Genomic DNA, 12,745 nt, shown 5'->3' with positions numbered 1-12,745 from the left:
CTGCTACTGAGTGTCCAGGGAGATTGAAGTGTTCCCGCAAGGGCTTCTGTACATTACTGTTCCTGATGTCTGATCTATGTCCATTTATACTTTTACGTAGAGACTGTCCAGTTTGACCAATGTAAATTGCAGTGGGGCACTGTTGGCACATGATGGCATATACTATATTAGTAGATGCACAGGTAAAGGAGTCCCTGATGGTATGGCTGATGTTAGGTCCTGTGATGAAACCACACCCCCCCACTCATGCATCTTATGAAGCGGGTCTTTGCCCACGAAAGCTTATGCTCCAAAATATCTGTTAGTCAATAAGGTGCTGTAGCCAGACATGAACCCCCCATTTGGCCTTTTCTTCTTCTCCCCCCACTGGGGGAGAGAGAGAGAAAGAGGGAGACAGGCAGCCTTTGATGCCCTGGGAACGCAGATGTGCTGTCTCACCCAGCCTCTCTACCATACACAGAAACCAGACAGTGAATGGGCTAGCTAATGGCCGCCCTTCTGGCTGATATCGGTAATTGACATGCCTGATCATCGCCCCAAGAAAAGGAGGAACCTCTGCCCATCACCTCCAAAGGTACCCAATTGTCCATAATTCACATGTGCGAATTGAGCCTTGCACCTTCCCTGGGAAACCTGGGGTTCAAACACATTCCTCCCTAATTGGCCACTTGAGAGCAGGAAGAAGCCTACGTGACCAAAGGGGTATAAAGAGGGGTTTGGCAGCCCACCCCCTTTGAGCTCCAATCACCTACACCTGCTGGCCAGGTCTGGTATTGACTCCCGAGACTGGGGACACCTGGTTCGTATCTACTTCTTCCCGAGGGATTGAGAGAAAGAGTCTGGTCACACCAGGTCTAGGAGGCAGGGGTAAGAATTACACCCATATTACGCTTCTTTCTTATAGGAATTGAGGGAAAGACTCTGGTTACGCCAGGTCTGAGAGGCAGGGGTGAAAATCATATCTGCAACGTGCCTTTCTTGTGTACACATTAACTGTATTGGTTTAAGCTAGCTAATTCATTTAATACTTTTCTTAAGCTGATTTGTGTTGTTTCCCCCTTAAAAACCGCGTTTACTAACTGTTTCTAGCTATAAACTACTAAAAACCATTAGCCTGTCAATCAACCCACAAGAAGCCATTATCTTATCTGTAAAACGCGTTTGCTAGTTAGTTCTATTAGAAAGCTGAGGTCAGCAATTACCTTTCATTGGACGCTAGCAACCTCAAGAAAATTATTATCCTATCACTCAAACTCCGCGGCCATCTTGGTTTCATTCATAAAATTGGGCAGTCAGTTTAAAAACCCCTTTTACTCGCGGCAGCCGCTTCTGTCTGAAAAACCGCTGCTGGCGGTTTCCTATTAACCGCTGCTAAAGTTATAAACAAAAATTCACAATTGTTGTACTTTAATCATCTGTAAATCGAACTGTTTGTCTTAGTTGAACTGTTTGTCTTTGTATAAATAAAGAAGTAATTGTTAAGTCTCTAATCGCATTCCTCTTGCTGCTGTACCTGAACTAAATGCAAACCAAAGAACCCAGCCTGTCCGGGCTGCTTAGCCTGGTTACTGGTGCGGCTTCACACACTTTGCCTCACTGGACCTTTAGCTGGCACCTGGGCATCGGCTCACAGGTGCCACAAGACTTCTTGTTCTCTTTCCCCACTGGATTTTTGCTGATCTTTATTCAAGGGCTCCAACTTGATATGAACTGAAGCACTCTGCTTTCGGGGAGATTTTTTCTGCAATGCTATGTACTCAAGTGACACTTCTGATAATGGAGTGTGCACTAAAGTAAGGGCTATACTTTTAGGAGCTTCACTACACAGAACTTCCAAAACATTTGAAAGTCTCCCAGCAGTAGTTAGATATCATTCATCTTTGGCAACAATATACTGAGTGCTAAAATTAGAGTGTGTCTTACCATACAAACCTAGTGAACAAGAACATTTTGTTCTTTCAGAGGGTATTAACAGCCACCACGTTGCCTCTTATGCATTGTAGTGATACTTCCTTCAGTTATGCCAGACTATACAACTCCCTCTCTAGAGCCTATCATGTAGTCAATCATTGAAGGAATGCCGTAAGGTCTTTCCTCTCCCAGGCTTAAGCATATCCCAACCTCTGCTTGTTTACAGACATTGGTAGCTGTTTATTACTAGAACGTCAATCCATTTGATTCTGTTGCCATTTGCAAGGAAATTGCATTGTACCTCACTGATCATGGCCAGCCCTTGAAATTTCTACCAAACTGATACAGCAACATGACATTGAAATGGAACATTTATTCAGAAAGGAAGCTGAAAACGTGGCACTGGATTTCACATGAAAATAGATTATTGCCAGAGAACAAGACTTGAGAAAATCCGTAAAGTTTTTCAACATCCATCACTTACCAATTAGTAACAACCTACAGTTAAAAACTTCTCAGCTATCCAGTTCATTAACATCAGAATTTCAGAAGATCCTCACTAAGCTCTGAAACAGTCCAATAACTTCTGTTTGAGCTATAGAATATCACTCAGAAATATACCCAGTCTTTAAAGACTACAAATGATGGACAGCTCATCAGGCCTCTAAGTGAAATGTCCCAGTAGACAATTGTTCTCAGAGTTATTTCATGTCTACATTTTTATAGCTCCAACTGCCAATCATCTGATTTTTGTTGTGTCTTTTTCTACTCGATCAAAAAGCCAGAAAAGAGTGAGAAATCGCTTCCTCAATGAAGGAATAATGTCAGAGATTATTTAATGTTTTTCATATAAACATTGATGTAAGGGATTGGCTACTGATCCCTGCATGGTTTCAAAGACATCAAACATATCAAAGCCAGACAGAATTACATCACAAACCTCTATTGCCCAGATGTTAAATCAACTCTTTGTACTTGTCCAGGATCAATCTTTGTGAGCTGCTGCTGCTTTATTACGCATCCTTTTTATACCAGTTTACATGGTAAGTAAGATAACCATGAGTCCTTCAGTGAGTGAGAAGGTTGGAGGCTAGCTACCAACTAAGACATGCATGGGTAGCATGGGCTGCCAGGTCTTGCCCCCATACTCATTTATGCGGCTGAGAATCAGAAGTAATTCTACTGAAGTCAACACTGGTAAGGGAACAAACAATATTATGGCTTAGTATATTAAACATACCTCCCAACATTAAAAAAAAATCATTTCACATCCAAAGTTTGAGCCAGTGATGGTATGGTGGCATTTCTTCACTGTTTATCTTTCTGCATGCTTATTTAAAAGTTCTACACCAAGTTGCCAGATTTCAAATGACAAAACAGCCAATGTGCTTTGAGAATATCCTTACACCTAATACAAATCTGGCATGATAAAGCCATATCTATAGAACATCAGCAAGGCAAGGATATATGCAGGTATTGGACTGTGATGGAGATACAGACATTATTTAGGAGGAAACCTTTGAGGCTGATAAACCCTGACAGACAACAGGAAGGATAACTACTTAGCACTTCTCAGTCTGTTGTCCAATAAGAAAAATAATATGGTAATTTAGTCTGATTTTCCCTACATCAGTGTTACCCATTAGCTAATAGACTTTACCGTTCTTTTAAGAGCTCAAGTTTCTCACAGCACTAGAACACTGATCTCTTCCCTCCCTGGTCTTACATAGTCAGCACTCCCAGCTGTGATGTTCTAAAGAGCTTAAGACAAAGGACAGAATTTGTTCCCCCTGTGAGTTACTGGCTCTCTCCACATTGCTAGATGTGAATATTTAAAGATTTGTGGTGCTTAACACCATTAATACAGGAGGATACATTCAATATTACATTTTATGTGTATCTATCAAATATAACATGTTCATAATTAAAGAAAAATGTTAAAGAACAAGTGCCCACCTTATGTGGATTAACACTCAAGCCTTTCATACTCTATGGCTGTGTCTACATTACGAGACAAATTTGACATTTACTACATTGGAATTTTTAACCTAGTTCTTATGAATTTGAATTTCAATGTCTACAAACCTTCTGGAAAATTGAGCCACCATTTCTCTATGTCAAGTTTCTGCATCCCCATTGCCTTATCCAACTTCGATTGCATGAGCAATGCACTGTGGGTACTATTCCACAGTACCTTAGCCCCGGTTGGTTGTAGGTGTTTTGTGTCAGAATCCCAGAATGCAGAACACCCAATAACCACATGAAAACAAATGGAAGATCATGCCACTTTCTCCAGCATTTTCTATGGCACAGCTCTAGCACGAGGATAGATCCCCAATTGTTTCAAATCACTTCACACACCACTGTGGCAACTTCCCAGACTGTCACACAATTTTGCTTTCCATTACAAAGCACAGTGATGGTTCAGTATGACAACGATGATGCTGGATCAGAAGAGCAAATCTTTCAACTGCAGTCCAAAAAACTCATAAATGCTGTCTGCCCTGCATGCACTGATGACAGCAGAGCAGCAGTTTTGGACTCATGAAACCAGCACACGCTGGTGAGACACATTGTTCTGGAGTCCTGGGACAAGCAGCAGTGGCTGCAGAACTTTTGCATATGAAAGTCCTCTTTTATGGAACTGTATGATGTGCTGGCCCCCACACTGAGGAACACCACAAGAATGAGGCTGGCTTTACTGGTTCTGTGGAAGTTTGCAATGCCCAACAGTTACTGGTCAGTGGCAAATCAATTTGCAGTGGGCAGGTCCAAGCTGGGGTCTGTGGCGATGCAGGTGGCCCATGCAATCTGTCAGCATCTCCTAAGAAAGATCATGACCCTGGGAGATGTACAGGCCATAGTGAATGGCTTTGCTGCCATAGAGTGTCTTAACTGAGGTAGGACAATAGATGGCACACACATCCCCATCAAGGCCCCGAGTCACCTGGCCTGTGAGTATATTAACTGGAAGGGATACTTCTCCATGGTTTTGCACGCCTAGGTAGACCACAAATATTTCACCGGCGTCAATGTGGGATGGTTGGGAAGGGTTCACAACATGCACATCTTCAGAAATTCTGTTCTGTACAGAAAGCTCATGGAGGGGACCTTTTTCCCAGACTGGCAATGTGGAGATGCCTAGTGTAATATTGGATGACCCTGCTTACCCTCTGCTCCCTTGCCTGATGAAGCCCTACACAGGAGCCCTCTACCATGGAAAGGAAAACTTCAGTAAGAGACTTAGGAGGTGCAGAATGGTGGCGGAATGTGCCTTTGGCTCTTTAAAAGTGAGGTTCAGATGCCTCTTGACCTCTTTGGACTTTTCTGAAATTAATGTCCCCACCATCATTACAGCATATGTTATTTTGCACAACATTTGTGAATCCAGGTGGGAGAATTTCCCATCCATCTGGAATTCCAAGGCTGAGGCTACTCACAGCTGCCTATGCAGCCATTCACCAATAACCACATGAAGGGAGCAGAAATCAGGGATGCTTCACGAATGACCAGTCACACACACACAATAGGGATGTATTTCTCTTTTGTAATACCAGCCAAGCCCACTTCCCAAACTGATTTTTTCTCCCCACCAAATCTGAACCAATAAAGCATATTGTGCCTTTCAGAAAGAATGCTTTTACTTGGTGGTAGGGGGCTAAGTTGCAGGAAGTAGAATGGATGTGAAGGGAGGACTATTTTCCTAAAAAAGTGCACCTGTACTTTCAGCCGTCTATCCCCCACACCCAGTTCCCTCTGCTGCCAACCCTCTGAGGATTTTGGCTTAGCAGTGGGCACCTGTGCTTTCAGCCTTCCACCCAGTACCACCACCCTACCCAGTTCCATCTGCCACCAGTCTTCTGTGGACCTGGGCTTAGTGGTAGGACCTGTGCTTTCAGCCCGCCACCCACCACCCCACCTGGTTCCTCACAATGATTTCTGCACCCTACTACTCATACATGGAAAAAAATCACACTGAACTCAAAAGAATAAATTTATGCTGTGTGAAGGAGAGGTTTGAGCAGCAGGGAGAAGAAGTCTTGTCACGGGTGGTGCAATAATCTTTTGCAGAGGCCAATGGGGCTAGAGCAACAGACTGTCTTTGCACTCCCTCCCCACATTCAGGAATGTGACGTTGGGAGCATGGGTGAACTGTCTTCAGGTGACTCCGGGCAGCAGAGCCCACAGTGCTGCATTGGGAGTCCCTTTGCAGCTGCAGCATGGAGCACAGGACCTCTGATTGCTCACTGCTGGTATGAGTTTTGCTACTTGCTCTTGCATTTTCTGTAGCCACTCAGCTGTACTTTGCCACCACTCAGCTGTGTCCTTGTCATCTTACTGGTTTCTGACTCAGACTGCTTTATGTGCTGCAGGATCAGATCCTGCTTACACCTTTTTTGCTTTCTCACCCTGTTTCCCACGCTGGGGATGGCAGCTGTAAATTAAGTGAAGGTCAAAATTAAGATACAATTCAGATGGAGCGCTTCACCAAGGAATGAATGGGTCTCTGTCTCTCTTGTCAGGGAAAATTTCTTTTTGCTAAGGCTGCTTAAAGCTTATTAAGGATGGATTTGAATCATGCATTGCACAATCCATAGTTTACCATCATTTATCCAGAACATTTCATTGTGGACATGGTAAACTCACAGGTATTCCTACACCCACCTGCAACCTGCCTGTAGTATTCAGAAAAAAATACCCACCAGAACAGCTTGGCTCCAGTAGCTCAGGGACTGGCATAGCGGGAGATCAGCATACAGGGGATCACTTTCAGATCTAGGGTGAAGAGCTCCAGGCTGTCAGGAATAACTTCCTCAGACCCATGCTCAATTCCCACTTCCTCCTCTCCAATGGCCTCTTCCTTCTGGGCCCCCAGCTCTTCTTGGATCACTCCTGACTCCAGATCAGTGCCTACACAAGTGTTGTAATTAATACCAAGCTCCACAATGGGGTCAGCCCCAGTATGCAAATGCAGCTGATCATAATACCAGCAGATCTGTGGAGATGAATCTGACTGCTGGTTGGCTTCCCAGACTTTGCGATTAGGCCTACTGGAATTCTTTCACCTTCACTCAGCATTGCTTAGAGTCCTGGGAATAACATCTGGCAGTAATCTTGTGTAGTACGTGATCATGGAAGTCCACATTTCTCTTTGTCACCTGAAGTCTCCTCACACTGATTTTCTCCCCAAACTGCAAAAAAATCCAGAATTTCCTGATGGCTTCACACCGGAGTTCTCTTATGAGCCTGAAAAGTACTAGGCAGATCACTACCCTGAGTGCTCATGATTGCAGGAGATAGCTAATGAAGCAATTGCAATTGATGTGGTGTGATGTGATGGGTAAAAGAATCTTTTTCATTATGGGCTCCCTTTATATTTGCACTCATGGCTGCTGATGAATTCAAATTGAAATTTAATCAAAAATTCACAGGCTTCCTGTGGCCTTCTTCCTGCATGTCTGGATGGAGAGAAGTGGAGAAGGAAGTGGCCATTCTTGGCGGGTAACTGCATAGCTTTGTGGGATACATATGGGACACTTCTGGAGGCTAATAAATTTGATTTAAAGACATGGTTCTTCCACATTGGCATTTATTCAAGATCCTATATTCGAACTTGATGCTACACCCACCCACTTCCGACAATATTATGATATCAGTATTGTATCAATATTAGTGCTCCCTAAATTGAGCTAATGGTATTTAAAGTGAAGACAGTCACATGGTAATATCAATCTAGCTGCCTTAAATTCAAATTTATCTTCTAGTGTAGACATAGCCTCAGTATCTAAATGACAGCAGTCCAATTACCAGAGAATTTGGACACTTATTAAAATAGGATTGGGGTTAGAATAGCAAGGTTTTATAAGTAGAGGATGACTGTATAATGGAAAGTGGCAGTTTGAATAGTTCTTCAATTAATTTTGTTTCTCTAGACACTGCTGTTATTTCCCTGCCTTCATGAGTTCATCGCTTGTCTCAGAATAAAGCTCAGGTTGTTGGAAAACAGTAGCAATCAGTCTTCACTGTAATCTTGACTAGTCCACAGGAGATAGGAGCAGTGTGCCTCAGCCTGTATCCTCCACACTGAGTGCTTCCATTGCCATCACTAACTATAGATGCTGAGGAGACTCATTTGTCATTGTCTAAACATCACCTTTTGTAGATTGGGATACAGGAGAATGACTGGCACATACAGATACTAAAGTCATCATCACTTTGCTTCCTTCAGGGTTCCCCACAAGGGATGATGCCAGTAATGCAAGTCCTGAGCAGTCTGTACAGCTCTGCCTCCTTTGTTGTATCAGAAGGTTTGTGATTCTGTTTGGTTAATTAAATTGATAATAAAAATAAAAGCATTTGTTTCTTGTGTGCACCTCAAGGCCTTCAATTCAATGATGGCTTCACTGCTGTTGCTGATCTGGAGGCAGAACCCTCTCATGCATGCTACAATGCCAAATCACAGTTAACTCCCAAACTATACATTAACTATAAATCATAGGAAGGTAGGACTGGAAGAGACCTCAACAAGTCATCAGACCCAGTTCCCTGCATGATGCAGGATAAGTAAACCTTGACAACTCTTAACAGCCTAACCTCTTCTTAATGAGCCCTCCAAGGATGGGATTTCTACATCCTCTCTTAGAACCATGTTCTAGAACTTACTACCTTTACAGTTAGAAATGTTTCCCTTACACAGCCTAAGTCTCCCTGGATGAAGCTTCTTGTCCTACCATCAGTGGGCCTTAATTATAATTGATCACTAGCCCTTTACAAAGCCTTTCACTTGAAGAGAGAGCCAGTGTCAGTCACCTTTTCTTAAGATTAAATGTGCCCAGTTTGGGGGGGTTGTTTTTGTTTTGGGGATAGGGGTTGTTTTGTTTTTGTTTTTGTTGTTTTTTTCAAACCTTTCCTCATGGGTCAGGTTTTCATCATTTTTGTAGCTCTGGTCTGGACACTCTCCAGTCTGTCCACATCTTTCCTAAAGCATGGCACCCAGAACAAGTCACAATACTCCAGCTGAGGCCTCACGAGTGCTGAGCAGAGTGGGAGAATTACTATCCTTCAGCCTTCTGTTCTGGAAACTAAACAAGCTCAAATCCCTCAGCCTGTCCTCATAGGTCATGTGTTCCAGCCCTTTAATTATTTTCGTTGCCCTCCTCTGAACTTGCTCCAGCACTTCCACATCGTTTCTATACTGGGGGGCTCAAAACTGGACACAGTAGTCCAGATGTGGCCTCACCAGTGCTCAAAAGAGGGGAACAACAACTTCCCTAGGTCTGTTCAAAATGCCCCGCCTAATGCACCCCAATATGCCGTTAGCCTTCTTGGCTACAAGGACACACTGTTGACTCATATCCAGCCTCTCACCCACCATAATCCTTATGTCCCTTTCTGCTGTACTGCTGCTTAGCCAGCTGGTCTCCAGCCTGTAACAATGCTGGGGATTCTTCCATATCAAGTGCAGGACTCTGCACTTCTCCATGTTGAACCACATCAGATTTCTTTTGGACCAATCCTCCAATTTATCCACGTCACTCTGGATTCTATCTCTAACCCTTCCCCCCAAAAAAAATCTACCTCACCCCCTAGCTTGGTGTCATCTGCAAACTTGCTGAGGGTGCAATCCAGTCCCTCATCCAGGTCATTAATAAAGTTGTTGAACAGTAGTGGCCCTAGAACTGATCCTTGGGGCATTCCACTTGAAACCGACCATCAACCAGACGCTGAGCCATTGACCACTACCTGTTGGGCCCATCTGTCAAGACAGTTTTCTGTCCCTCTTACAGTCCATGTATCCAATCCATACTTCCTTAACTTATGGGCAAGAATGATGCGGGAGACTATATCTAAAGCTTTACACTCAACTGGCTTTTCTCCCTCTTTATACTGGAGCTCTGAGCAATCATACTGCTCCCTCACAGAGCACAACTCCTCCTTTCCTCCCCTGCCTGTCCTTCCTAAACAGCTTATAACTTCCATGACCGTGCTTCAGTTATAGAATCATAGAATGCTAGGACTGGCAGGGACCTTGAGAGGTCATCGAGTTCAGCCCCCTGCCTTCACAGCAGGATGACGTACTGTCTAGACCATCCCTGATAGACATTTATCTAACCTGTTCTTAAATATCTCCAGAGATGGAGATTCCACAACCTCCCTTGGCAATTTATTCCAGTGTTTGACCACCCTGACAGTTAGGAACTTTTTCCTAATGTCCAACCTAAACCTCCCTTGCTGCAGTTTAAGCCCATTGCCTCTTGTTCTATCCTCAGAGGCCAAGAAGAACAAGTTTTCTCCTTCCTCTTTATGACACCCTTTTAGATACCTGAAACCCGCTATCATGTCCCCCGGAATCTTCTTTTTTCCAAACTAAACAAGCCCATTTCATTCAGCCTTTCTTCATAGGGCATGTTCTCTAGACCTTTGATCATTCTTGTCTCTCTTTTCTGGACCCTTTCCAATTTCTCCACATCTTTCTTGAAATGCGGTGCCTAGAACTGTACACAGTACTCCAAGTGAGGCCTAACCAGCATAGAGTAGAGCAGAAGAATGACTTCTCGTGTCTTGTTCACAACACACCTGTTAATGCATCCCAGAATCGTGTTTGCTTTTTTTGCAACAGCATCACACTGTTGACTCATATTTAACTTGTGGTCCACTATAACCCCTAGATCCCTTTCTGCCATACTCATACTCCTTCCTAAACAATCACTTCCCATTCTGTATGTGTGAAACTGATTGTTCCTTCCTAAGTGGAGCACTTTGCATTGGTCTTTCATCCTGTTTACCTCAGACCATTTCTCCAATTTGTCCAGATAATTTTGAATGACGACCCTATCCGCCAAAGGATTTGCAACCCTTCCCAGCTTGGTATCATCTGCATACTTAATAGCATACTTTCTATGCCAATATCTAAATCATTGATGAAGATATTGAACAGAACCAGGCCTAATACAGACCCCTGCAGAACCCCACTTGTTATACCTTTCCAGCAGGATTGAGAACCATTTAGAACTACTCTCTGAGTACGGTTATCCAGACAGGTTTGCATGCACCTTATAGTAGCCCCATCTAAGTTGTATTTGCCTAGTTTATTGATAAGAATATCATGTGAGACTGCATCAAATGCCTTACTAAAGTTGAGGTATACCACATTCACCACTTCTCTCTTATCCACAAGGCTTGTTATCCTATTAAAGAAAGCTATCAGATTGGTTTGACATGACTTGTTCTTTGCAAATCCATTCTGGCTGTTCCCCATCAGCTTACCCCTCTCCAAGTTTTTGCAGATGATTTCCTTAATTACTCATTCCATTATCTTTCCTGACACAGAAGTTAAACTGACTGGTCTGGAGTTTCCTGCATTGTTCTTGTTCCCCTTTTGATAGGTGAGCACTATATTTGCCTTTTTCCAGTCTTCTGGAATCTCTCCTGTCTCCCATGATTTTCCAAAGATGATAGCTACTGGCTCAGATACCTCCTCCACCAGCTCCTTGAGTATTCTAGGATGCATTTCATTAGGCCCTGGTGACTTTCTGATATCTAATTTTTCTAAGTGATTTTTAACTTGTTCTTTGTTTATTTTATCTTCTAAACCTAACCCTTTCCCACTAGCATTCACTATGCTAGGCATTCCTTCTTCAGATTTCTCACAGAAGACTGAAACAAAGAAGTCATTAAGTATCTCTGCCATTTCCAAGTTTCCCATTACTGTTTCTCCCTCCTCACTGAGCAATGGGCCTACCCTATCCTTGGTCTTTCTCTTGCTTTCAAGGTATTTATAAAAAGCCTTCTTTTTTCCCTTTATGCCTGTAGCTAATTTGAGCTCATTTTGTGACTTTGCCTTTCTAATCTTGCCCCTGCCCCTGTGTTGTTTGCCTATATTCATCCTTTGTAATTTGTCCTACTTTCTATTTTGTATAGGATTCCTTTTTTATTTTGAGATCATGCAAGATCTCCTGGTTAAGCCAAGGCGGTCTTTTGCCATATTTTCTCTCTTTTCTATGCAGCGGAATAGCTTGCTTTTGGGCCCTTAATACTGTCTCTATTTGTAGAGGAAAAACTGCCAACTCTCCTCTGTTGTTTTTCGCCTCAGTCTTGCTTCCCATGGGACCTTACCTACCAACTCTGAGTTTACCAAAATCCACCTTTCTGAAATCCATTGTCTATTTTACTGTTCTCCCTTCTATCCTTCCTTAAAATTGTGAACTCTATGATTTCATGATCACTTTCACCCAAGCTGCCTTCCACTTTCAGATTCTCAAACAGTTCCTCCCTGTTTGTTAAAATCAAATCTATGACAGCTCCCCTCCACCCCCACCCTGGTAGGTTTTTCAACTTTCTGAAAAAAAAGTCATCTCCGATGCAGTCCAAGAACTTATTGGATAGTCTGGATGTCATTGTGTTAGTCTCCCCAACATGTATCTGGATAGCTGAAGTCCCCCATCACCACCAAATCCTGGGCCCTGGATGATCTTGTTAGTTGTTTAAAAACAGCCTCATCCACTTCTTTCACCTGGGTAGGTGGCCTGTAGTAGACTCCTAGCAGGACATCGCTCTTGTTTTTTACCCTAACCCAGAGACTCTCACCACATCCATTTCCTATGTCCATCTCCACTTCAGTGCAAGTTTGTACATTTTTAATATACTAGGCAACACCTCCTCCCTTTTTGCCTTGCCTATCCTTCCTCAGCAAGCTATATACTTCCTTACCAACATTCCAATCATGTATTATCCCACCAAGTTTCTGTCATGCCAACAATGTCATAGTTTTATTTATTTATTAGAAATTCCAGTTCTTTCTGCTTATTACCCACACTTATGCGAATCACCCCAC

The sequence above is a fragment of the Carettochelys insculpta genome, chromosome 2, assembly GCF_033958435.1.
Source record: "Carettochelys insculpta isolate YL-2023 chromosome 2, ASM3395843v1, whole genome shotgun sequence".
Taxonomy (NCBI): Eukaryota; Metazoa; Chordata; order Testudines; family Carettochelyidae; genus Carettochelys; species Carettochelys insculpta.
Note: the sequence above shows the minus strand (reverse complement) of the source record.